This window comes from Ranitomeya variabilis, chromosome 3 (assembly GCF_051348905.1).
Source record: "Ranitomeya variabilis isolate aRanVar5 chromosome 3, aRanVar5.hap1, whole genome shotgun sequence".
Classification (NCBI taxonomy): domain Eukaryota; kingdom Metazoa; phylum Chordata; class Amphibia; order Anura; family Dendrobatidae; genus Ranitomeya; species Ranitomeya variabilis.
Window position 1 is genome coordinate 10,104,447 of NC_135234.1, and position 25,696 is coordinate 10,130,142.

At 51.9% G+C, this 25,696-nt stretch overlaps 1 protein-coding gene across 1 annotated transcript in view; it reads left to right on the forward strand.

Annotated features, from left to right (window-relative positions):
• The first annotated feature begins 8,191 nt into the window (after positions 1-8,191).
• Positions 8,192-25,696, forward strand: part of NR1I2 (nuclear receptor subfamily 1 group I member 2) — an 87,162-nt gene continuing 69,657 nt past the window's right edge. The window contains exon 1 of the mRNA XM_077293622.1: positions 8,192-8,308. The gene's annotated coding sequence lies outside the window, so the exon portion shown is untranslated. The remainder of the gene's footprint in view (positions 8,309-25,696) is intronic.

The following is a 25,696-nucleotide window of genomic DNA, read 5'->3' on the forward strand; positions in this document are numbered from 1 at the left end:
TTTACTTTTTTACTTTGCCCCAGGGGGGGACAATACAGATCGGTGATCTGTCAGTTTGCATAGCACTCCGACAGATCACCGATCTGAGAGAAGTGCAGGCTGCTTCACAGTGTCTGCTCTGAGCAGGCGTCTGTGAAGCCACCTCCCTCCCTGCAGGACCCGGATCCGCGGCCATCTTGGATCCGGGTCTGGAGCAGGCAGGGAGGGAGGTAAGACCCTCGCAGCAACGCGATCACATCGCGTTGCTGCGGGGGGCTCAGGGAAGCCCGCAGGGAGCCCCCTCCCTGCGCGATGCTTCCCTGCACCGCCGGCACATCGCGATCATGTTTGATCGCGGTGTGCCGGGGGTTAATGTGCCGGGAGCGGTCCGTGACCGCTCCTGGCACATAGTGCCGGATGTCAGCTGCGATAGGCAGCTGACACCCGGCCGCGATCGGCCGCGCTCCCCCCGTGAGCGCCGCCGATCGCGCTGGACGTACTATCCCGTCGGCGGTCATACGGGCCCACCCCACCTCGACGGGATAGTACGTCCGATGTCAGGAAGGGGTTAAACACAATATCTGTTTAATCTAAAAAAAAATGGCGTGGGCTCCTGCATAATTTTCTGCGCCAGAGAGGGAAAGCCAGCGACTGGGGGGCCGATGTTTATAGCCTGGAAAGGGGTTAATACCCATGGAGCTTCCCAATAAAATAGGGGGACCCCCCCAAAAAAAATGACGTGGGGTCCCCTATGATAGCCAGAGAAGGCTGTGCAGACTGTCATGCCGTTATACAGATGCATAGAATCCGTTTTGCTCCGCTTTGTATTGATCTGCAGGGTATTGTGATAACTCATCCAACAGCGCCATCTCCTGACAATCTTCTCATTACAGTTCACTTTCTGCTTCATTGCTTACTGCGCAATTTAACCTTTAAGGCTCATCCAGGCTTCCGTAGTTTCCCATCAGCCTCTGCATTAGCCTTGCCCCCCCCCCCCCCCCCGTCTTCTCAGGTGGCCATTTTGGCCCCATGGATGCTGACATGCTGATTATCTCTCCCTGATTTTCAGCCCATCTGGTTCTTTGCCTCCACATAGCACGGTCGGGGAGTTATTATTTTCCCCTTGTTAGAGCTCGCCATATTCTATTATATAGCTACTCTGTTCCATGTGTTTTACATCAAAGTAGACTTTTGCCGTTACAGATATTTACACTACCGCCATGTTGTGCACTCACACTGTGAATGTCCTGTACCAGCTAACATAGAAAAACTAAAAAAAAAACACAAGATGAAGAGCAGACTCCCCAGAGCCTTGTCAGATGACACATGCACTCGCAGGGTGCAGCCGGCCCCCCATAATAAATGCTAAAGCAGCACAGTGCAAGCTACTGATGAGAGCAGCCACCCATCGCCCAAACATTAGAGGGGTTGGCCGCCTAGTAGCAACAATGCACACAGGTAAGGCTGCATACGACACTATTCACACAGATAGATGTGATGCACAGTGTCTGGACAACCTAGACTTGCAGGTTGGTGAGGACCCTTGACGTTGGGTTGCAGGCTTATCCATTTTGGCCCAAATTGTAACTAATACCTCATCTAATGTATTACATACATTATTTAATTTTTCATCTTTTTTGCACTTTTTATCATCTTTTTGCAGGGTGCGGCAGGGCCCCTTCATGTTGTTCCTTGTGTGTTGCATGTATATATATATATAGTGCTGGACGGCCTGCCTGCTAATACTATGGGCGTGATCCATAGGTTGTCCGGACACTGTGCATCACATCTATCTGTGTGAATAGTGTCGTATGCAGCCTTACCTGTGTGCATTGTTGCTACTAGGCGGCCAACCCCTCTAATGTTTGGGCGATGGGTGGCTGCTCTCATCAGTAGCTTGCACTGTGCTGCTTTAGCATTTATTATCGGGGGCCGGCTGCACCCTGCGAGTGCATGTGTCATCTGACAAGGCTCTGGGGAGTCCGCTCTTCATCTGTACCATACATAATGCTGTGTATTTACAGTAGATATGTTGTATGCCTTGTACTGAGCACTTTCATTTTTTCTTATAGTTTTACACTATCCTATTAATAAAAGTTGTAACGGACCCCTGCGTCTCCCTCAGTGCATCGAGAGGAAAGAGTTTCGCTGTCAACTCGCTTTTCTTAGGCACAAAGTTGAGGGTGCAGAGCAGTAAAGCGACTGCTATAAAGGGGTTTGCGGCACAGACACCGGCTTCTGTCAGCGCAGTCAGGCGGCACACAGGCACCAGGTCCGAGAGACAAGGAGGTCTGTGAGCAGCACCGCAATGGCCCCGCCAGGGCGAAGGCAGAAGCTGCCAAAGTTACAGCTGCCTTTGCTGAGTGGAAATTAAAGAAAGAAAAACCTTAGAAGCCGCCCTTGCAAAACGCGCCGTAGACGCAGAAATGGCAGCAGCAGAAGTACAGGCTTTAGAAGAAGCAGCACGCTGCAATAGTAGAAGTGTCAGCCTAAAGGGAATCTGTCACCTCATTTTGGCCCTATAAACTGTGGCCACCGGCATCAGGGGCTTATCTCATTCTGTAATGCTGTAGATAAGCCCCCAATGTAACCTGACAGATGAGAAAAAGAGTTTATTATTATACTCACCTGGGCGGTCCCGCTGCGGTCCGGTCTGGTCCTCCCATCTTCTTATGATGACGTCCTCTTCTTGTCTTCACGCTGCAGCTCCGGCACAGACGTACTGATTTTCCATGTTGAGGGCAGAGCAAAGTACTGCAGAGCGCAGGCGCTGGGCCTCTCTGACCTTTCCCAGATCAGTACGCCTGCGCAGGAGCCGCAGCGTGAAGACAAGAAGAGGACGTCATTGTAAGAAGATGGGAGGACCAGACCGGAGCGCAGCGGGACCGCCCCAGGTGAGTATAATATAACCTGTTTTTCTCATCTTTCAGGCTACATCGGGGGCTTATCTACAGCATTACAGAATGCATTACAGAATGCTGGAGATAAGCCCCTGATGCCGGTGGGCGCAGTTTATAGGGCCAAAATGAAGTGACAGATTCCCTTTAAGACTCGAACCCGGACTCAGTCATCGTGATATCTCACGACGCACTTCAGACTATGTGCTACAGCATGCCCCATTAGACGACTACCTACATTCAGCTCCAAGAGCGATACCAAAGCCTGATGATCATCGGCGTCAAACTTACATCCTCGACCCTCATCATCAATCATCACAAGTCAAACAAGAAGGTAATTCCGTCCACCTACTACCATCAGTGCGACATGCACCCAAGCCCGAAGATCCGTACTACACAGCAAACGCTTTTAAGATAGAAGCCTCAGATGATGACTATGGCGGCATTAATGCGCTTTACGGTAACAATAGCTCAATAAGACCTCACCACAGTGACGCGCACCCAGATTGTCCTCTCAGAGATCAGGAGCTACCAGCTTTTCTCAAGTTCTTCGCAAGCCGAGAGTAACTCACCAAAGGTCTCTCAAAGTTTAATGACCGTCCTGAAAGTTCCAGAGCATGGAGAGCTTCCGTCAGAAACGCCACTGCTGGCCTAGACATCTCTGCCAGTGAAGAGATCGACCTCTTGGTTCAGTGGCTAGGAAATGAATCGGCAGAACCTGCAAAACGCACCAGAGATATTAACATCAGCCACCCGAGCAGAGGCTTGTACCTGTCATGGGAGAGACTCGCCGAGTGCTGCGCTCCTCAGAGATGACAGAAGAATCCCTCCCTTTTTCCACAGCACATGCACAATTCTTCCTTTCACATAGATTAACATTGGCTGTGCACTACACTGTGGATTTGATGCAAATCTGCCCGTACAAAAATGCTGCGGATCCACATCAAAATCCGCAACGTGCACATAGCCTTATAGTAGAGGAAACGTGACAGATCCCTGAAGTCTCGTGTACACCTTGTGTCAGGACTCTGGATTCCCTGTCCATCTTTGGTGCTTTATTGCCCTTTTTCAAGATGGCGTCTGCTGCCTCGCTCCTGCTCATGTGATCCGCCTTCTCTGTCTTTATAACCCTGGTTACCCTCCAAGTCCATGCTTGTGTATTCTGCTTGAATTCCTGGCTCTGTGCTGCAAGAGACTGATCCTCTCCAGAGAATCTGGTTCATCCCTTCCAGCAAACCTTCCCTCCTCTCAGTGGTGCTCGTGCTACAAGCTGCGTGTCTGCGTTCCTCTCATCTGCCTCAGCCTGCCTGCTTAGGACACGTAAGCTCGGCCTGCTTCAGCACATCTGGTTTGTGTGCAGTGGCGGGATATCTGACTGCTGGAGACTAGAGACTCTCAGCTCTGCACTGCTTTCAGGACTCTTCTGATCAGCATTCCCCGGTGTGTGCCTCTCCCAGGAGACTGTGATTGCAGCAGTGCTGCATATGAACCGCGTCTAGTATCTCCGTTTGCTGAGTTTTCTTGAACTGTTGCTCACGTGATCACATACGTTTATTTGTGTAAATACAGACTTGTTAGGCTGTGTGCACATGTAGCAGATTTTCTGTGTTTTTTTCGCGAAAAAAACGCTCACATTAAGCATCCTATTTAATAGAACGCAATCCGCATTTTTTGTGCACATGCTGCATTGTTTTCCTGAGTGGAATCACATTCCAGAAAAAAACGCAGCATGTTCATTAAATTTGCAGAATCGCGGGGATTCCGCACACCTAGGAATGCATTGATCTACTTACTTTCCGCATGTGGCTGTGCCCACCATGCGGGAAGTAAGCAGATCATGTGCGGTTGGTACCCAGGGAGGAGGAGAGGAGACTCTCCTCCACGGACTGGGCACCATATAATTGTTAAAAAAAAGAATTAAAATAAAAAATCGTGATATACTCACCTTCTGATGGCCCCGGAGTCTTCCCGTCTCTCAGAGGTGCACGCGGCCGCTTCTGTTCCTATAGATGCTTTGTGTGAAGGACCTGCGATGATGTCGCGGTCATGTGACCGCGACGTCATCGAAGGTCCTGCACACAAAGCATCTATAGAAACGGAAGCCGCTGAGGAGATTGGGGGCCATCAGAAGGTGAGTATAACCATTATTTTTATTTTTTTACTATTTTTAACATTAGATCTTTTACTATTGATGCTGCATAGGCTGCATCAATAGTAAAAAGTTGGTCACACTTGTCAAATACTATGTCAATCAGTTTTCCAAGTAATGCTACAGATCGCTTGGAAAACGCTAGCATTCTGCAAGCTAATTATGATTGCAAAACGCTAGTGTTTAGCGGGAATATGCATGCCAATTCCGCATGCGATATACCTGCGGCAGGAGTTGCAGAATTGCTGCGGAAATTTCCCTGGCAATTCTGCGATGTGTGCACATAGCCTTAATTGTACTCTTGTTCAATTGACTCATTTGTCACAAGCCGAGAGGTTCCTGAGTGTTCCACTACAGTCGAATTGTTACACTTTGCTTAGTTTTTCCTTGCAGATTTGCAGCAGATTAAAATCTGCATAATGTCAATTCTTGCTGCATATTTACAAATGAGGAAAACACGCAACAAAAGCTTGGCAAAAATGGGGGAAAAATAAATATTGTACTCAACTTTCTCCCTGCCAACACATTAGGATATGCAGCAGACTTTTCTCCTGCAAATCCTGAACATGTGCACACAGCCTTAGTCCCAGTCCTGTGTCCCCCCGTTCATTGTAAGTACTTGATAGCATCTTAATGAATTTGGGGTTGGGAGAAAATGTCATCAGGTACTGAGCCGCCTCCGCCTCCTCCCAATTCATTACAAGTCCCTGACAGTCTTCTCCCGCCTTCAGTTCATTATAAATTTTCCTATGCACCTTATCGCCTCCTGTCCCGCTACCTAATACATTTTAAGCCCCTAATAGCATCACAGTGAATTGTGAGATGGGAAGGACGCTATCAGGGGCTTAGCACCCTCCTCCACCACCCAATTTTACATCCATATCTAATGTCCTCCTCCCCCTGTTCATAAGTCCAATATAAGTCCCCCATCCCAATCCCCCACATCCCTCATTGTTCTCCTCCCCCTCACAGCCCATCATTGTTCTCCCCCACCATCTCCATCATAGCCCTTTCCACCACGGCCAACTTTGCCTTCTCCACCACCTCCATCATTGTTCTCCCCCACCACCTCCATCATTGTTCTCCCCCACCACCTCCATCATTGCCCTCTCCACCTCCATCATTGCCTTCTCCACCACCTCCATCATTGTTCTCCCCACCACCTCCATCATTGCCCTCTCCACCTCCATCATTTCCCTCTCCACCACCACCTCCATCATTGCCCTCTCCACCACCTCCATCATTGTTCTCCCTCTCCACCTCCATCATTGCCCTCTCCACCTCCATCATTGTTCTCCCCCACCACCTCCATCATTGTTCTCCCCCACTACCTCCATCATTGCCCTCTCCCACCACATCCATAATTTCCCTCTCCACCACCACCTCCATCATTGTTCCCCACCACCTCCATCATTGGCCTCTCCACCTCCATCATTGCCCTCTCCCACCATGTCCATAATTTCCCTCTCCACCACCACCTCCATCATTGCTCTCTCCACCACCTCCATCATTGTTCTCCCTCTCCACCTCCATCATTGCCCTCTCCACCTCCATCATTGTTCTCCCCCAACACCTCCATCATTGTTCTCCCCCACTACCTCCATCATTGCCCTCTCCCACCACCACCTGCATCATTGTTCTCCCCCACCACCTCCATCATTGCCCTCCCCACCTCCATCATTGCCTTCTCCACCACCTCCATCATTGTTCTCCCCACCACCTCCATCATTGCCCTCTCCACCTCCATCATTGCCCTCTCCCACCACATCCATAATTTCCCTCTCTACCTCACACACACCTCAATAATTGGAGAAAATTGAGAGTTTTTAAGTATAAAAAATATATTTTTATTACATATAAAACATTAATTTAAACAAATATTCATAACTGCAACAATTTTAAGACAATGTATCATTAATATGGAAATGGATATGATTCAACCAGGTGCTAGCGCAGCGTGATCGCTGCCTCAGAAACTGACAATGTACCAAGTTTCAAAGCAGTTACCGCCAAATAGGCATGTATCAAATAGCATGAAATAAAGAAAAGGTGCTCTTATTCATGCATGTGCAACTTAAATAAGGATATAATAATCCCAACAATGTTAGTATAACACAAGTCAAAATTGCACATATAATCAATTGAAACAATGCACAAATAGGTACTATAATAAAAGAGGTAAATTACCCATGTTCTCAAGATGTCAGATCTGGGAGCGATCACTCTCCCCGACGCACATTTCGCGAGAATGATTCTCACTTCCTCCATCATTGCCCTCTCCACCACCTCCATCATTGTTCTCCCTCTCCACCTCCATCATTGCCCTCTCCACCTCCATCATTGTTCTCCCCCACCACCTCCATCATTGCCCTCCCCACCACCACCTGCATAATTGTTCTCCCCCACCACCTCCATCATTGCCCTCCCCACCTCCATCATTGCCTTCTCCACCACCTCCATCATTGCCTTCTCCACCACCACCTCCATCATTGTTCTCCCCACCACCTCCTTCATTGCCCTCTCCACCTCCATCATTGTTCTCCCCCACCACCTCCATCATTGTTCTCCCCACCACCTCCATCATTGCCCTCTCCCACCACATCCATAATTTCCCTCTCTACCTCACACACACCTCCCTGCATGTTGCACGGCAGCATCATCATCGCCGGCTGCTTCCTCTCTCTGACACAGAGGGGCACTGAATACTGACGTTATCCAGCCGCGCAGCTGTGTCAGACAGGAAGCGTGGGCACTGGGCAGGAAGTGGAGGATGGATCCCTACAGCTCCGCTGCCATTCTCGCCTCCTGTAGGCAGCGGAGCCGCAGAGATCGCTCCCTGCCTGCCACACATGAGGGCAATCTGGCCAGGGGCCCCTCGGGCCCGAAGAAACAGGCCAGATTGTCCTCAATGTTAGCCCCCCAGCAGGGGCCCCCTCCACCTCCGAGCACATGTGTTATATTCACCCGTGTTTTGCTCCCTCTCCGCATATTACAGGGCGGTATATAGAGGTGTATATTACAGTACAGCACTTCAGTGTTATATATTACACTCCAGTGATGACGTCACGGATAACAGCCAGGAAACTACCTGAGTGCGCCGCTGACTTAACAATTTACATAGCCACGCCCTCTGACGTCTAACTGGCTACTGCCCGCTATGACCACGCCCCCCCTGTTGTGATTGGCTGCAGCTCTATCCCAGCATGGGTCGCTGTCAGTGGTGGATCCCGGACGGAGGAAGGAAAGATTCCGTGAGACGGCGGAGACCTGACCGGGAGCAAAGGTGAGTGCGAGGCGGGGAGCGGAGAGCGGAGAGCGGAGAGCGGGGCCGCACTGTCACCTGTACTCACTGCTCCGGGGCCGCACTGTCACCTGTACTCACTGCTCCGGGGCCACACGGTCACCTGTACTCACTGCTCCGGGGCCACACGGTCACCTGTACTCACTGCTCCGGGGCCGCACTGTCACCTGTACTCACTGCTCCGGGGCCGCACTGTCACCTGCACTCACTGCTCCGGGGCCGCACTGTCACCTGCACTCACTGCTCCGGGGCCGCACTGTCACCTGCACTCACTGCTCCGGGGCCACACTGTCACCTGTACTCACTGCTCCGGGGCCACACTGTCACCTGCACTCACTGCTCCGGGGCCGCACTGTCACCTGCACTACACTGTCACCTGCGCTCACTGCTCCGGGGCCGCACTGTCACCTGTACTCACTGCTCCGGGGCCGCACTGTCACCTGCACTCACTGCTCCGGGGCCGCACTGTCACCTGTACTCACTGCTCCGGGGCCGCACTGTCACCTGCACTCACTGCTCCGGGGCCGCACTGTCACCTGTACTCACTGCTCCGGGGCCACACTGTCACCTGTACTCACTGCTCCGGGGCCGCACTGTCACCTGCACTCACTGCTCCGGGGCCACACGGTCACCTGTACTCACTGCTCCGGGGCCGCACTGTCACCTGTACTCACTGCTCCGGGGCCGCACTGTCACCTGTACTCACTGCTCCGGGGCCGCACTGTCACCTGTACTCACTGCTCCGGGGCCGCACTGTCACCTGTACTCAGTGCTCCGGGGCCACACGGTCACCTGTACTCAGTGCTCCGGGGCCACACTGTCACCTGTACTCACTGCTCCGGGGCCGCACTGTCACCTGCACTCACTGCTCCGGGGCCGCACTGTCACCTGTACTCACTGCTCCGGGGCCGCACTGTCACCTGTACTCACTGCTCCGGGGCCGCACTGTCACCTGTACTCACTGCTCCGGGGCCACACTGTCACCTGTACTCACTGCTCCGGGGCCGCACTGTCACCTGCACTCACTGCTCCGGGGCCACACGGTCACCTGTACTCACTGCTCCGGGGCCGCACTGTCACCTGTACTCACTGCTCCGGGGCCGCACTGTCACCTGTACTCACTGCTCCGGGGCCGCACTGTCACCTGCGCTCAGGGCTCCGGGGCCACACGGTCACCTGTACTCACTGCTCCGGGGCCGCACTGTCACCTGTACTCACTGCTCCGGGGCCGCACTGTCACCTGTACTCACTGCTCCGGGGCCGCACTGTCACCTGCACTCACTGCTCCGGGGCCACACTGTCACCTGCACTCACTGCTCCGGGGCCGCACTGTCACCTGTACTCACTGCTCCGGGGCCACACTGTCACCTGTACTCACTGCTCCGGGGCCGCACTGTCACCTGTACTCACTGCTCCGGGGCCGCACTGTCACCTGTACTCACTGCTCCGGGGCCGCACTGTCACCTGCACTCACTGCTCCGGGGCCGCACTGTCACCTGCACTCACTGCTCCGGGGCCGCACTGTCACCTGCACTCACTGCTCCGGGGCCGCACTGTCACCTGCACTCACTGCTCCGGGGCCGCACTGTCACCTGCACTCACTGCTCCGGGGCCGCACTGTCACCTGCACTCACTGCTCCGGGGCCGCACTGTCACCTGTACTCACTGCTCCGGGGCCGCACTGTCACCTGCACTCACTGCTCCGGGGCCGCACTGTCACCTGTACTCACTGCTCCGGGGCCGCACTGTCACCTGCACTCACTGCTCCGGGGCCGCACTGTCACCTGCACTCACTGCTCCGGGGCCGCACTGTCACCTGTACTCACTGCTCCGGGGCCACACTGTCACCTGTACTCACTGCTCCGGGACCACACTGTCACCTGTACTCACTGCTCCGGGGCCGCACTGTCACCTGTACTCACTGCTCCGGGGCCGCACTGTCACCTGCGCTCAGGGCTCTGGGGCCACACGGTCACCTGTACTCACTGCTCCGGGGCCACACTGTCACCTGTACTCACTGCTCCGGGGCCGCACTGTCACCTGCACTCACTGCTCCGGGGCCGCACTGTCACCTGCACTCACTGCTCCGGGGCCGCACTGTCACCTGCACTCACTGCTCCGGGGCCACACGGTCACCTGTACTCACTGCTCCGGGACCGCACTGTCACCTGTGCTCACTGCTCCGGGGCCACTCTGTCACCTGGACTACACTGTCACCTGCGCTCACTGCTCCGGGGCCACACTGTCACCTGCACTACACTGTCGCCTGTGCTCACTGCTCCGGGGCCACACTGTCACCTGCACTACACTGTCGCCTGTGCTCACTGCTCCGGGGCCGCACTGTCACCTGTACTCAGTGCTCCAGGGCCGCACTGTCACCTGTACTCAGTGCTCCGGGGCCGCACTGTCACCTGCACTCAGTGCTCCGGGGCCGCACTGTCACCTGCACTCAGTGCTCCGGGGCCACACTGTCACCTGTACTCACTGCTCCGGGGCCACACGGTCACCTGTACTCACTGCTCCGGGGCCACACGGTCACCTGTACTCACTGCTCCGGGGCCGCACTGTCACCTGCACTCACTGCTCCGGGGCCGCACTGTCACCTGCACTCACTGCTCCGGGGCCACACTGTCACCTGTACTCACTGCTCCGGGGCCACACTGTCACCTGATAGGGAGCAAGCACACACCCGTCACATGTCACTGCTCCCTGGATCTCCGGGGTCCTCGCTGTCGCCTGTCCCCGGGGTCCTCGCTGTCGCCTGTCCCCGGGGTCCTCGCTGTCGCCTGTCCCCGGGGTCCTCGCTGTCGCCTGTCCCCGGGGTCCTCGCTGTCGCCTGTCCCCGGGGTCCTCGCTGTCGCCTGTCCCCGGGGTCCTCGCTGTCGCCTGTCCCCGGGGTCCTCGCTGTCGCCTGTCCCCGGGGTCCTCGCTGTCGCCTGTCCTCGCTGTCTCCCGCCCCCGGGGTCCCGGGATACCTACACCCTGTGTCCTCACTGATCGTCTCCGGTGTCGTTAGTCCAGAAGGTGAGGAATCCTGGAAGATTCAGGCTCTGTTCACACTTTTCTCTCTTGGCAGTAATCACCTGTTTTTCACATTTTTGCAGCTTTATATTTTGTGGCGCTTTTTGGTTCAGATTACCTGTCTGCTTCGTCTACAGTAAATGTTTAATAAAGTTACATTTATTCGTCAAAAACGCAACTGAGCACATTATCATTGATAAAAAAATAAAAAAAAGTGCATCAAAAACGCAATGTGTGAACACCTTGTACTTCTGTGTCTTGCTCAGTGGTGGTCGGGCTCAGCCTCCTCACCTCGGCCGTGTCTCTGAGCACTGAACACCTTGTACTTCTGTGTCTTGCTCAGTGGTGGTCGGGCTCAGCCTCCTCACCTCGGCCGTGTCTCTGAGCACTGAGCACCTTGTACTTCTGTGTCTTGCTCAGTGATGGTTGGGCTCAGCCTCCTCACCTCGGCCGTGTCTCTGAGCACTGAACACCTTGTATTTCTGTGTCTTGCTCAGTGGTGGTCGGGCTCAGCCTCCTCACCCCGGCCGTGTCTCTGAGCACTGAACACCTTGTACTTCTGTGTCTTGCTCAGTGGTGGTCGGGCTCAGCCTCCTCACCGCGGCCGTGTCTCTGAGCACTGAACACCTTGTACTTCTGTGTCTTGCTCAGTGGTGGTCGGGCTCAGCCTCCTCACCTCGGCCGTGTCTCTGAGCACTGAACACCTTGTTCTTCTGTGTCTTGCTCAGTGGTGGTCGGGCTCAGCCTCCTCACCTCGGCCGTGTCTCTGAGCACTGAGCACCTTGTACTTCTGTGTCTTGCTCAGTGATGGTTGGGCTCAGCCTCCTCACCTCGGCCGTGTCTCTGAGCACTGAACACCTTGTACTTCTGTGTCTTGCTCAGTGGTGGCCGGGCTCAGCCTCCTCACCTCGGCCATGTCTCTGAGCAGTGAACACCTTGTACTTCTGTGTCTTGCTCAGTGATGGTCGGGCTCAGCCTCCTCACCTCGGCCATGTCTCTGAGCACTGAACACCTTGTACTTCTGTGTCTTGCTCAGTGGTGGTCGGGCTCGGCCTCCTCACCTCGGCCGTGTCTCTGAGCACTGAGCACCTTGTACTTCTGGGTCTTGCTCAGTGGTGGTCGGGCTCAGCCTCCTCACCTCGGCCATGTCTCTGAGCACTGAACACCTTGTACTTCTGTGTCTTGCTCAGTGGTGGTCGGGCTCGGCCTCCTCACCTCGGCCGTGTCTCTGAGCACTGAGCACCTTGTACTTCTGGGTCTTGCTCAGTGGTGGTCGGGCTCAGCCTCCTCACCTCGGCCGTGTCTCTGAGCACTGAACACCTTGTACTTCTGTGTCTTGCTCAGTGGTGGTCGGGCTCAGCCTCCTCACCTCGGCCATGTCTCTGAGCACTGAACACCTTGTACTTCTGTGTCTTGCTCAGTGGTGGTCGGGCTCAGCCTCCTCACCTCGGCCGTGTCTCTGCGCAGTGAACACCTTGTACTTCTGTGTCTTGCTCAGTGGTGGTCGGGCTCAGCCTCCTCACCTCGGCCGTGTCTCTGAGCACTGAACACCTTGTACTTGAAGGCGTCTTCTCCCAACAGCAATTTTATGATTTCTCCACAGGTGATCAATAGGCTTTATGTCCCGACTCATTGCTTCCTCTTCTGAACTCTCCAGCGCTTTGTTTCCATCCATTTCTGGGAGCATCTTGAAATATGTTTGGGGTCATTGTCCTGCTGTTAGACCTGTGATTTAGGACGCACACCCACCTTACTGACAATGGGCGCCATATTGCCACCCAAAATCCTTTGGTAATCCTCAGATTTCATGATGTCTTGCACATAGTAAAGGCCCCAGTGCCAGAGGCAGCAAAACAACATGAAAACATCTGTGACCCTCCACCATATCTCACTGTAGGTACTGTGTTCTATTCTTTGTAGCCTCATTCTATTTTTGGTAAATAGTAGAATGATGTGCTTTACCGAAAAGCTCTATCTTGGTCTCATCTGGCCACAAGACGCTTTCCCAGAAGGATTTTGGCTACTCACATACTTTTTTATATCTCTGTGTCAGCAGTGGGGTCCTCTGGGATCTCCTGCCATAACGTTACATTTCATTCACATGGAGACGCATAGTTTACGCTGACACTGATGCCCCCTGAGCCTGCAGGACAGCTTGGATTTCTTTGGACCTTGCTGGAGCTTAACCATCATCCGGACTGTCCTACGTTGCAACCTTTCATCAATTTTTCTCTGCTGTCCACATTCAGGGAGATTAGGTACATCACCATGAGATGTAAACTTCTGGATTATGTTGTTCACTGTGGACAAAGGAACATTCAGATCTCTGGAGATGGACTCGTAACCTTGAGATTGTTGATATTTTTCAGCAATTTTGGTTCTTAAGTTCTCAGACAGTTCTCTTCTCCTCTTTCTGTTCTCCATGCTCAGTGTGGCACACACAGACACACAATGCAAAGATTGAGGCAACTTTTCCCCTTTCTATCATGTTCCAGGGGTGATTTCCATATTGCACACACCTGTTACTTGCCACCGGTGAGTCTGAACGAGCATCACATGCTGGAAACAAAGTTGTTTACGCACGATTCTGTGAAGGTTGAGACGAGGGAAATTTTGGATCAAGTTGTGTGATAAACCGTATTGGATGTATTGGGACTTTATTGTTCGGACGTGCTGCCCTCTTTCCTTCAATTCTGAAAAGGTGCAAACAATTTTTTGTCCGGCCCAATTTTGGGGTTTTGTGTGAAATTCTGTCTAATTTGCTTTTTTTTCTCATTTTTTTTGTGTTGTTCCAATACACACAAAAGAAATTAACCTGTGTATAAAAAAGCATGGGGAATTGTAATAACGTTCTGGAACAATTTCAGGGGTGCCAATACTTTTGCCATCACTGTATATAGTAGCGCTATACACTGGGTATACGACTTTCTGATGTCCGTTCTTTATGTACGGCCGGTTTATTCGGCCCCGGATTTTCCGGTCTGTTCTTCTGTCGGTTTTCCTCCGCTCTCGGCTCGATACGTCTTGTGCCAGAGACCTATAATCCTGGGGTGTGTGCGGTGAGCCGGGATCCGCAGGATTCGTCCGCTGCTCATGATTATGTGAAAGAAATAAGCGCGAATATCGGACTGTAATACGAGCCGAAACGTGAGGTCTGAGCAACTGGACAGAGCATCTGCAATGGCGGGTCCTGTGGGGCGACCCCGGTATACGGCGGGTCTTGTGGGGTGACCCCGGTATACGGCGGGTCTTGTGGGGTGACCCCGGTATACGGCGGGTCTTGTGAGGTGACCCCGGTATACGGTGGGTCTTGTGAGGTGACCCCGGTATACGGCGGGTCTTGTGGGGTGACCCCGGTATACGGCGGGTCTTGTGGGGTGACCCCGGTATACGGCGGGTCTTGTGAGGTGACCCCGGTATACGGTGGGCCCTGTGGGGTGACTCCAGTATACGGCGGGTCCTGTGGGGTGTCACGAATCACAGGGTGGATATTTCTATCATCCCACCCCGCTGACCTCACTTTGTCATGAATTGGGGTTGTTTGGTTGCCTCTGGTTCCTTCTGAAGGGATTTATCTATATCCCACTTCCCAGTTCCGGTTTGGAACTTGCAGCTCTCTGGTGCTCCCCTTACCTCAGGTCAGACGGGGTACTGCACCTAGGATAATTAGTCGCCAGTAAGGCTGCCTTACTTTGTACTGGCTAATGGGCACACTGCAGCGAGGGCGATATAACTACTCCCACTCAGGCAGGAATGATAATTATCAATGCCTTCTGTCGCTGTCAGTTTTCCCAAAAGCGCAGGACAAATCCGCTGCCACCAGCTCCGATTTCTTAATTAATAACGGGTCCAGAGCCAACCCCAATTAGTAGCGTAATTCACTTCAAAGGATGTGACACTACGTTATAGAGCAAGGAGAGACAAAGCTAGTAATTTTATATATTTTACTCCAAAAAGGTAGGCAGTGTTTTACAAAAGGGTAAAAAGATATAAAAGACGACAAGTATGGTATGTACAGACAGTTACAAATAAAATGGGATTAACGGAAGAAAATAGACTTGCAGTTCTTTCATGTCATGGCTGACCATGCGGCTCGGGGGAAGGGCGACACATCAAGATGCATTACAGATGTGTCTCGCAGCTAGACCCTGGACAAAAGACTAGTGAAGACCTGAGGTCTCGCTCACTTTTCCCTGTGCTCAAAACCAAGGCACTCCCCCTGTGGTGACCTCACTCAGAGGCTGAATACTCCCCTTTTCTTAAAGTTATGACAAGCCATTTCTATACATATCTTGACATATGAACTTCATAGAAGAAAGACAAAGTTATCGCTATGCTCAGCGAGACCTGGGGGTTCGTTTAAATGAAAACATGTCTTGGCTAGCAGCCCCAGTCAAGCAGTAATGCGTTTCTCAATTTCTGCTAAGCACTGAGCTTCCAAAACCCACCAGCTAGGGGCCCTGTCCCTGCAGTTTCCGGAAACATGAACTGCCTATTTCTATGAATATCCTGTTTTGATATATTTGGTCTAAAGGACCACTGTAGCTACACAAAGGGATTGCCATGCGCTGCTACTCTTTACGTTCGGTTTCACAGCTGCAAACAATGACATTCCTGAGGGAGGGGGGAAAGAGTGGCTTAGAACTTCACTGTGCTGGCAGTCAGAGAGAAGAGGGGGGGGGGGGGGGGTCAGAGAGCCCACAGCGTGTGTCTGCCACCATGGTACCTTCTAAAAAATTACTCAGAACATGGCATTTTTACATATAGTGACACCCGGTATATGGCGGGCCCTGTGGGGTGTCCCCGGTATATGGCAGGGCTTGTGGGGTGAGCTCAGTATACGGTGGGTCTTGTGGTGTGTTCCCTGTTATATGGCAGGTCTTGTGAGGCGTTCCCGGTATACGGAGGGATTTGTGGGGTGTTCCCTGGTATATGGTGGGTCTTGTGGAGCGTTCCCTGTTATACGGCGGGTCTTGTGGGGTGTCCACGGTATATGGCAGGGCTTGTGGGGTGAGCTCAGTATACGGTGGGTCTTGTGGTGTGTTCCCTGTTATATGGCAGGTCTTGTGAGGCGTTCCCGGTATACGGAGGGATTTGTGGGGTGTTCCCTGGTATATGGTGGGTCTTGTGGAGCGTTCCCTGTTATACGGCGGGTCTTGTGGGGTGTCCACGGTATATGGCGGGTCCTGTGGGGTGTTCTTTGTAATATGGCGGGTCCTGTGGGGTGTCCCCAGTTATACTGCTGGTTTTGTGGGGCGTTCCTGGTATACAGAGGGACTTGTGGGGCGTTCCTGGTATACAGAGGGACTTGTGGGGCGTTCCTGGTATACAGAGGGACTTGTGGGGCGTTCCTGGTATACAGAGGGACTTGTGGGGCGTTCCTGGTATACAGCAGGTGGTTGGATGCAGTAAGGAGTCAAAACAGAATATTGCAAGAAACTGAAATCCTTTATACCTAGTAAGTGCACCACCAGAATCGGGCAACATAAGGAAATACATGTATTCAGCTAATTATTGCCTTGACGCAGTGTCGCTGCGCTCGGGGTCTCGCAGTGGTGAGGGTGACTTAGTGTCACAGCCCTCGGGGTCTTACGGTGTTGGGGGTGACGCAGTGTCGCTGCCCTGGGGGTCTCGCGGTGCTGGGGGTGACGCAGTGTCGCAGCGCTCGGGGTCTCGCGGTGCTGTATCTCCTCTCTGCAGGCTGTATATTCTCGGTGGTCTGATGTTGGGGGAGGAGGCGCAGCAGCTGCAGGTGCTCAGGTCTCTACATGTAATGGACATTGGGGGTCCTCACTATTGTCTGCAGCTTTCAGGGAGATGGAGGACGGTGTGCACTGTGTGTATCTATGGAGGCTATAGGTGAAGTGGTAGGATTATCCATCTGCTTCCTCTATTCTGCACCGTGACTACGGGACCATTAACTGCTCCCCATTAACTCAGACACACAGACTGTCTCCGAGCGCCCGTGTCTCCGAGCGCCTGTATAAGTCTTTCTTGCCACGACAATCAGTGACAACCATACAACTGCCTACATGTAGATTATAGTGATGGGAGCCACATTATAAGTCCACAGAGAATACTGGATAAGTGGCCCAGTATCTTGTGTTGTCCCACATTTTACTCGTTGTTTGCACCCCGGCCACGTAACTCCTCCCCTTTTTTGTTGTCTGAGCCCCGGCCACGTCCCTTTTTATCTCCTCGTGTCAGAGGTCATGTGACACGTTCTCACAGCCCTCGCACATTATAAACATATCGTGTTCTCAGCCAATATGTGCAGCTGAGCGCGGTCACATGACTTGCCCGGACCCTTAGAATCCTTAGTCTTTTTCTGCCAATCAGCAGAGCCCATTGATATCACATGACACACTTTTGCCTCTTTAGATGCCAGACTGTTGCTGAGGAGTCTGGCACTGGAGCTTTGCTAAAAATCACTTTATTTAAAGGGATAATTTGGCACAGCTTGCTTCTACAACAAAGGGGGCAGGTCCTCATGTCTCTGCAGGTAGCTGCGGCGGGTCCTCATCCCAGTGCAGGAAGCGGGGGCGGGTCCTCATCCCAGTGCAGGAAGCGGGGGCGGGTCCTCATCCCAGTGCAGGAAGCGGGGGCGGGTCCTCATCCCAGTGCAGGAAGCGGGGGCGGGTCCTCATCCCAGTGTTGGAAGCGGAGGCTGGCCTCATCCCAGTGCAGGAAGCGGGGGCGGGTCCTCATCCCAGTGTTGGAAGCGGAGGCTGGCCTCATCCCTGGGCAGAAAGCAGGGGCGGGTCCTCATACCAGTGCAGGAAGCAGGGGCAGGTCCTCGTACTTGTATGGGAAGCAGAGGCGGAGTCCTCATCCTTGTGCAAGATGCAGGGGCGGGTCCTCAACCTTGTGCAGGAAGCGGGGGCGGGTCCTCAACCTTGTGCAGGAAGCGGGGGCGGGTCCTCATCCTTGTGCAGGAAGGGGGGGCGGGTCCTCAACCTTGTGCAGGAAGCAGGGGCGGGTCCTCAACCTTGTGCAGGAAGCGGGGGTGGGTCCTCACCCTTGTATGGGAAGCAGAGGCGGAGTCCTCATCCTTGTGCAAGAAGCAGGGGCGGGTCCTCAACCTTGTGCAGGAAGCAGGGGCGGGTCCTCAACCTTGTGCAGGATGCGGGGGCGGGTCCTCAACCTTGTGCAGGAAGCGGGGGCGGGTCCTCATCCTTGTGCAGGAAGCGGGGGCGGGTCCTCAACCTTGTGCAGGAAGCAGGGGCGGGTCCTCATCCTTGTGCAGGAAGCGGGGGTGGGTCCTCAACCTTGTGCAGGAAGCGGGGGCGGGTCCTCAACCTTGTGCAAGAAGCAGGGGCGGGTCCTCATCCTTGTGCAGGAAATGGGGGCGGGTCCTCAAACTTGTGCAGGAAGCAGGGGCGGGTCCTCATCTTTGTGCAAGAAGCAGGGGTGGGTCCTCATCCTTGTGCAGGAAATGGGGCGGGTCCTCAAACTTGTGCAGGAAGCATGGGCGGGTCCTCATCTTTGGCCAGGAAGAGGGGGGTCCTCAACCCTGGACAGGAAACGGGGGCTGGCTATCTTCTTGGCTTTGGTCTGAGAGGCAAGTATTCATCTTAACAGACTAGCCATTGAGCAGTGGCAGGAGTAATGCATGCTGGGAAATAAGGGAAGGGCAGGCCCGGCTTCTATGGTGCTGGCAGGATGCGGAGTCCAGAGCAGGAGAATCGGGACAGTTCCTGAACATATTACACTGGTATGTGCACCAGAAGCTGTCTTTACCTGTGATGGAGCGCTGGGGGTCATTGACGCTTCATTCCTTCCCTGTGTTTGCTGTGACCCCGGTGGTGGGTGTATAGAGCTTCTCTCCCCGATCTGTGCACTCCATCTTCCGTATTGACCTACGCGGCTCCTGCTTTGGGCTAAGAGCCACCCAGCTGTGGAATTAGGAGTCCTGTGTATTGGGCAGATGAGTGATCGGATCACTAACATCAGCACACGTCTCTCTGCCGCTCGTTCCCTGTGTCTGCTCCGTTTTCTGGTGTGGAGACACGAGGGGTCCGCGAGTACCCCGGGTCCGCTAACCGAAACCACATGGATCGTCCCGCCAAACGCCCGCTCTCCCTTTTAATGTGAGCATAACGCTACTCACACAACACAGGGTGAAGGTAAAACTGTGGAAATGCTTTATTGGACGACAAAGCAGGCAGATAACACATAGAACAGTCCCAGCAAAATTCCCCAAGATGGTGCACATTAGAGTCTCATCCTTCCGCTGACCCGCCGGGATAATGGCAGATGTTACGTCAGAGCTCCCAGGGTCGGCTGCCCCACCTGTGGCACACACAGAGAGGAGGTAATAACAAGCGTAGGAAGATGACAGTCCATTCAGGTACAAGGGCCCGTTAACCCGAGAGTCACAACCTGGCTTTTCTAAATGTATCCATGGTTCAACGTTGGTCAATGGAGCAGATCTGTATTCTTCCAACTGGGGCCGAAAACTCCTATGATGTTTCCTGTAGAATGATAGATCCGTGTCCCTTGTGATGGAGCCATGATGTAAAATGGCTGCTGTCCTTTGGATGTATATGTCTTGGCAGAATCTCTGGCTATCTCTGTCTCTCTCTGTCTGAGTCTCTTTATACAGAGGCATGTAACCTATTTTTTTTAGATCTAACGAGTGTCCTTCAGTCCAGAATCACAGATAAGGGGAATAAGGTGATGAGATCAAGTAGCATTACTTGATTATTTAATCTATTTGCATAGTTTTTCCCTTGCTGCTTTCGAAATCAACAAACTGGCTCCATAACACCATGCATAATTAGCATATCGGCAAACATCATTGTTCAGTGGCCATGCATTACTGTTTTGCAAAGATAACAGAAAATAAACTGTAGGGAGATAATATTAGAGGTAAATATTCATCCTACAAGAAGAGTCAATTCTTCAGACAACAGTTTATGATTCTGGGCCTACACAATTTACATCTGACGTAATTAAGATACAATGCTGGTTTTCTCTGAAGTGCGGAGACGTCTGTGATTGTATCTCATCTGATAACAGACCTCACCATAGACGGCGCGGTCACCCAGCGACACCGTCTGCAACGAGACGGGAGGAGGATGCATGGAGGGGTGATGATCGGAGAGAGCTCAGATACACCTGGAAGGGATACTCGGAGGAAAAGTGTGGAGACACGGGAGGGTTGGCAGGCGTCCGAGTCCGCTAGCCGAAACCTCGTGGACTAGGGTTGTCCCACCGAACGCCCGCACTCTTTTTAATGTGGCATAACGCTACTCTGACAACACAGGGTGAGGATAAAACAGTGTGGCAATGCTTCATTAAACCACAAAACGGGCAGATAGCACATAGAACAGTCCCAGCAAAATACTCCAAGATGGTGCACGTTACTGAGCCTCACCCTTCCGCTGACTTGACAAGAACAGCTGTGAATTCAGATCTTCCAGGGCCGATCACCCCACCTGTGGCACGCACAGAGAGGAGGTAACGGATACAATGCTGTGTCTCCACAAAAGGCCATGCATGATCGGGATGGAGGCTGGGGCCCATACTTGGGTTATCAGCAAGATGGAGGCTGAGATACAGACGGGACCGAGGCTGAGATACAGATGGGACCGAGGCTGTGGCACGTACATGCACTATTGGCTCGATGGAGTCTTGGCAATGCTGGGGCACTAGGTTGGGTAGCAGGCAGGTCAAAGGCTGGGGTGCACACAGGCAGTGGTTGCATTGGGCAGTTGGGGCACAGGTGACGCAGACGCTGTAGTTCAGATGCTGGGAGATGAGGCTGAGGCACTGGGTTGGGGAGCGGGCAGGTTGGAGGCTGGGGCACCGGGTCGGGTAGCGGGCAGGTCGGAGGCTGGGGCACCGGGTCGGGTAGTGGGCAGGTCGGAGGCTGGGGCACCGGGTCGGGTAGCGGGCAGGTCGGAAGCTGGGGCACCGGGTCGGGTAGCGGGCAGGTCGGAGGCTGGGGCACCGGGTTGGGGAGCGGGCAGGTCGGAGGCTGGGGCCCTGGGTTGGGGAGCGGGCAGGTCGGAGGCTGGGGCACCGGGTTGGGGAGCGGGCAGGTCGGAGGCTGGGGCACCGGGTTGGGGAGCGGGCAGGTCGGAGGCTGGGGCCCTGGGTTGGGGAGCGGGCAGGTCGGAGGCTGGGGCACCGGGTTGGGGAGCGGGCAGGTCGGAGGCTGGGGCGCTGGGTTGGGTAGCGGGCAGGTCGGAGGCTGGGGCCCTGGGTTGGGTAGCGGGCAGGTCGGAGGCTGGGGCACCGGGTTGGGGAGCGGGCAGGTCGGAGGCTGGGGCACCGGGTTGGGGAGCGGGCAGGTCGGAGGCTGGGGCCCTGGGTTGGGTAGCGGGCAGGTCGGAGGCTGGGGCCCTGGGTTGGGTAGCGGGCAGGTCGGAGGCTGGGGCACCGGGTTGGGGAGCGGGCAGGTCGGAGGCTGGGGCCCTGGGTTGGGTAGCGGGCAGGTCGGAGGCTGGGGCACCGGGTTGGGGAGCGGGCAGGTCGGAGGCTGGGGCCCTGGGTTGGGGAGCGGGCAGGTCGGAGGCTGGGGCACCGGGTTGGGGAGCGGGCAGGTCGGAGGCTGGGGCCCTGGGTTGGGTAGCGGGCAGGTCGGAGGCTGGGGCACCGGGTTGGGGAGCGGGCAGGTCGGAGGCTGGGGCCCTGGGTTGGGTAGCGGGCAGGTCGGAGGCTGGGGCACCGGGTTGGGGAGCGGGCAGGTCGGAGGCTGGGGCCCTGGGTTGGGGAGCGGGCAGGTCGGAGGCTGGGGCACCGGGTTGGGGAGCGGGCAGGTCGGAGGCTGGGGCCCTGGGTTGGGTAGCGGGCAGGTCGGAGGCTGGGGCACCGGGTTGGGGAGCGGGCAGGTCGGAGGCTGGGGTGCACACAGGCGGTGGTTGCATTGGGCAGTTGGAGCACAGGTGACGCTGTAGTTGGGATGCGGGGAGATGAGGTTAGGGGTCGGTGGAGGCTGTGGTGGAGGCTGTGGTGGAGGCTGTGGTGGATGTGTCCCGTCATCCCTTCCTCCCGTGGCTCCTGCCCAGGATGTGCTCCCCGGTGTCACATTGTTCCTCTTGTCTGTTGTGTCTGGAGATGGCTGCAGAGCCGGCGTCTATGGGGGTCTACAAGATGAGGCACTGATACATTGTAACAACTTGCAAGGACAGGGAACGGATTTCTGCTGATGTGAGGAGCTGATATCGCTACATAGTAACAAATCCTCCTCTGTGACAGGGCTGAGGGCTGTAACCTTGAATGTTTTCATTCACTGACAGAAGGCAGAGGTACAATTATAATGTACAGTCTAAACAAGCAGTGAAGTGACACATTCCCCATATTCAGTCAATGATTAAAGGGGATGAAAGGTAAAGCTGGCAGCTGTCCAGGGCCACCGAGGGAAAATGGCCGCAGAGCAGTTCTGGAACGTTCCCTCCTCTGTCAGCTATTCACTGCAGGGGGTGACGGCTCTAACGTGCGCTGTTCACACTGCGGCCTGACTCCACTCATCATGTATACTCCTGTATACCTGTACCGTAATGATGGGGATAGTGTCAGCACTCAGTGTTAGGACCGGGTGCAGCACCCAGATTATATGTTCTACAGACATTTCTATTCCCCTGCACTAAAGAAAAAGTGCAAATCCTTTCCTTCTGCAGAGCTTTATAGTGGAAAAGGCTTCTCTACTCCATGTCAGATGTGCTCAGAGGACTCACACAGACCATCTCAGACACCCCTCTATAAGGCCTCTTCACACTTCCGTCTTTTCAGATCTGTTGTCGTTTTGGGAAAAAAAACGGATCCTGCAAATGTGTCCTCAGAATCCGTTTTTTTCCCATAGACTTGTATTAGCGACGGATCGCGACGGATGGTCACACGTCGCATCCGTCATGCAACGGATCCGTCGTGTTTTGGCGGACCGTCGTCACGAAAAAATGTTCAATGTAATGTTTTTTTGTCTGCGTCGGGAAATCGTGTCGCAAGGGATCCTGTGACATATGTCGTTGACTAGAATGGAAGCCTATGGACGCAGGATCCGTCACTGACCGTCACACACTGGAATCCAGCGACGGATCCACAGATGGATTTTCAAGTCCGGGAAATCTCTCTCTCTCATACTGCCCCTATGTACAAGAATATAACTACTATAATACTGCCCCTATTATGTAAAAGAATATAACTACTATAATACTGCCCCTATGTACAAGAATATAACTACTATAATACTGCTCCTATGTACAAGAATATAACTACTATAATACTGCCCCTATTATGTAAAAGAATATGACTACTATAATACTGCTCCCTATGTACAAGAATATAACTACTATAATACTGCCCCTATGTACAAGAATATAACTACTATAATACTGCTCCTATGTACAAGAATATAACTACTATAATACTGCTCCTATGTACAAGAATATAACTACTATAATACTGCCCCTATGTACAAGAATATAACTACTATAATACTGCCCCTATGTACAAGAATATAACTACTATAATACTGCTCCTATGTACAAGAATATAACTACTATAATACTGCCCCTATGTACAAGAATATAACTACTATAATACTGCCCCATGTACAAGAATATAACTACTATAATACTGCCCCTTTGTACAAGAATATAACTACTATAATACTGCCCCTATATACAAGAATATAACTACTATAATACTGCCCCTATGTACAATAATATAACTACTATAATACTGCTCCTATGTACAAGAATATAACTACTATAATACTGCCCCCTATGTACAAGAATATAACTACTATAATACTGCTCCTATGTACAAGAATATAACTGCTATAATACTGCTCCTATGTACAAGAATATAACTACTATAATACTGCTCCTATGTACAAGAATATAACTACTATGATACTGCTCCTATGTACAAGAATATAACTACTATAATACTGCTCCTATGTACAAGAATATAACTACTATAATACTGCCCCTATGTACAAGAATATAACTACTATAATACTGCTCCTATGTACAAGAATATAACTGCTATAATACTGCTCCTATGTACAAGAATATAACTACTATAATACTGCTCCTATGTACAAGAATATAACTGCTATAATACTGCTCCTATGTACAGAATATAACTACTATAATACTGCTCCCTATGTACAAGAATATAACTACTATAATACTGCCCCTATGTACAAGAATATAACTACTATAATACTGCTCATATGTACAAGAATATAACTACTATAATACTGCTCCTATATACAAGAATATAACTACTATAATACTGCTCCTATGTACAAGAATATAACTACTATAATACTGCTCCTATGTACAAGAATATAACTACTATAATACTGCCACTATGTACAAGAATATAACTACTATAATACTGCTCTTATGTACAAGAATATAACTACTATAATACTGCTCCTATGTAGAAGAATATAACTACTATAATACTGCCCCTATGTACAAGAATATAACTACTATAATACTGCCCCTATGTACAAGAATATAACTACTATAATACTGCTCATATGTACAAGAATATAACTACTATAATACTGCTCCTATATACAAGAATATAACTACTATAATACTGCTCCTATGTACAAGAATATAACTACTATAATACTGCTCCTATGTACAAGAATATAACTACTATAATACTGCCACTATGTACAAGAATATAACTACTATAATACTGCTCTTATGTACAAGAATATAACTACTATAATACTGCTCCTATGTAGAAGAATATAACTACTATAATACTGCCTCTATGTACAAGAATATAACTACTATAATACTGCCCCTATGTACAAGAATATAACTACTATAATACTGCTCCTATATACAAGAATATAACTACTATAATACTGCTCCTATGTACAAGAATATAACTACTATAATACTGCTCCTATGTACAAGAATATAACTACTATAATACTGCCACTATGTACAAGAATATAACTACTATAATACTGCTCTTATGTACAAGAATATAACTACTATAATACTGCTCCTATGTAGAAGAATATAACTACTATAATACTGCCCCTATGTACAAGAATATAACTACTATAATACTGCCCCTATGTACAAGAATATAACTACTATAATACTGCCCCTATGTACAAGAATATAACTACTATAATACTGCCCCTATGTACAAGAATATAACTACTATAATACTGCCCCTATGTACAGGAATATAACTAGTATAATACTGCTCCCTATGTACAAGAGTATAACTACTATAATACTGCCCCTATGTACAAGAATATAACTACTATAATACTGCCCCTATGTACAAGAATATAACTACTATAATACTGCCCCTATGTACAAGAATATAACTACTATAATACTGCCCCTATGTGCA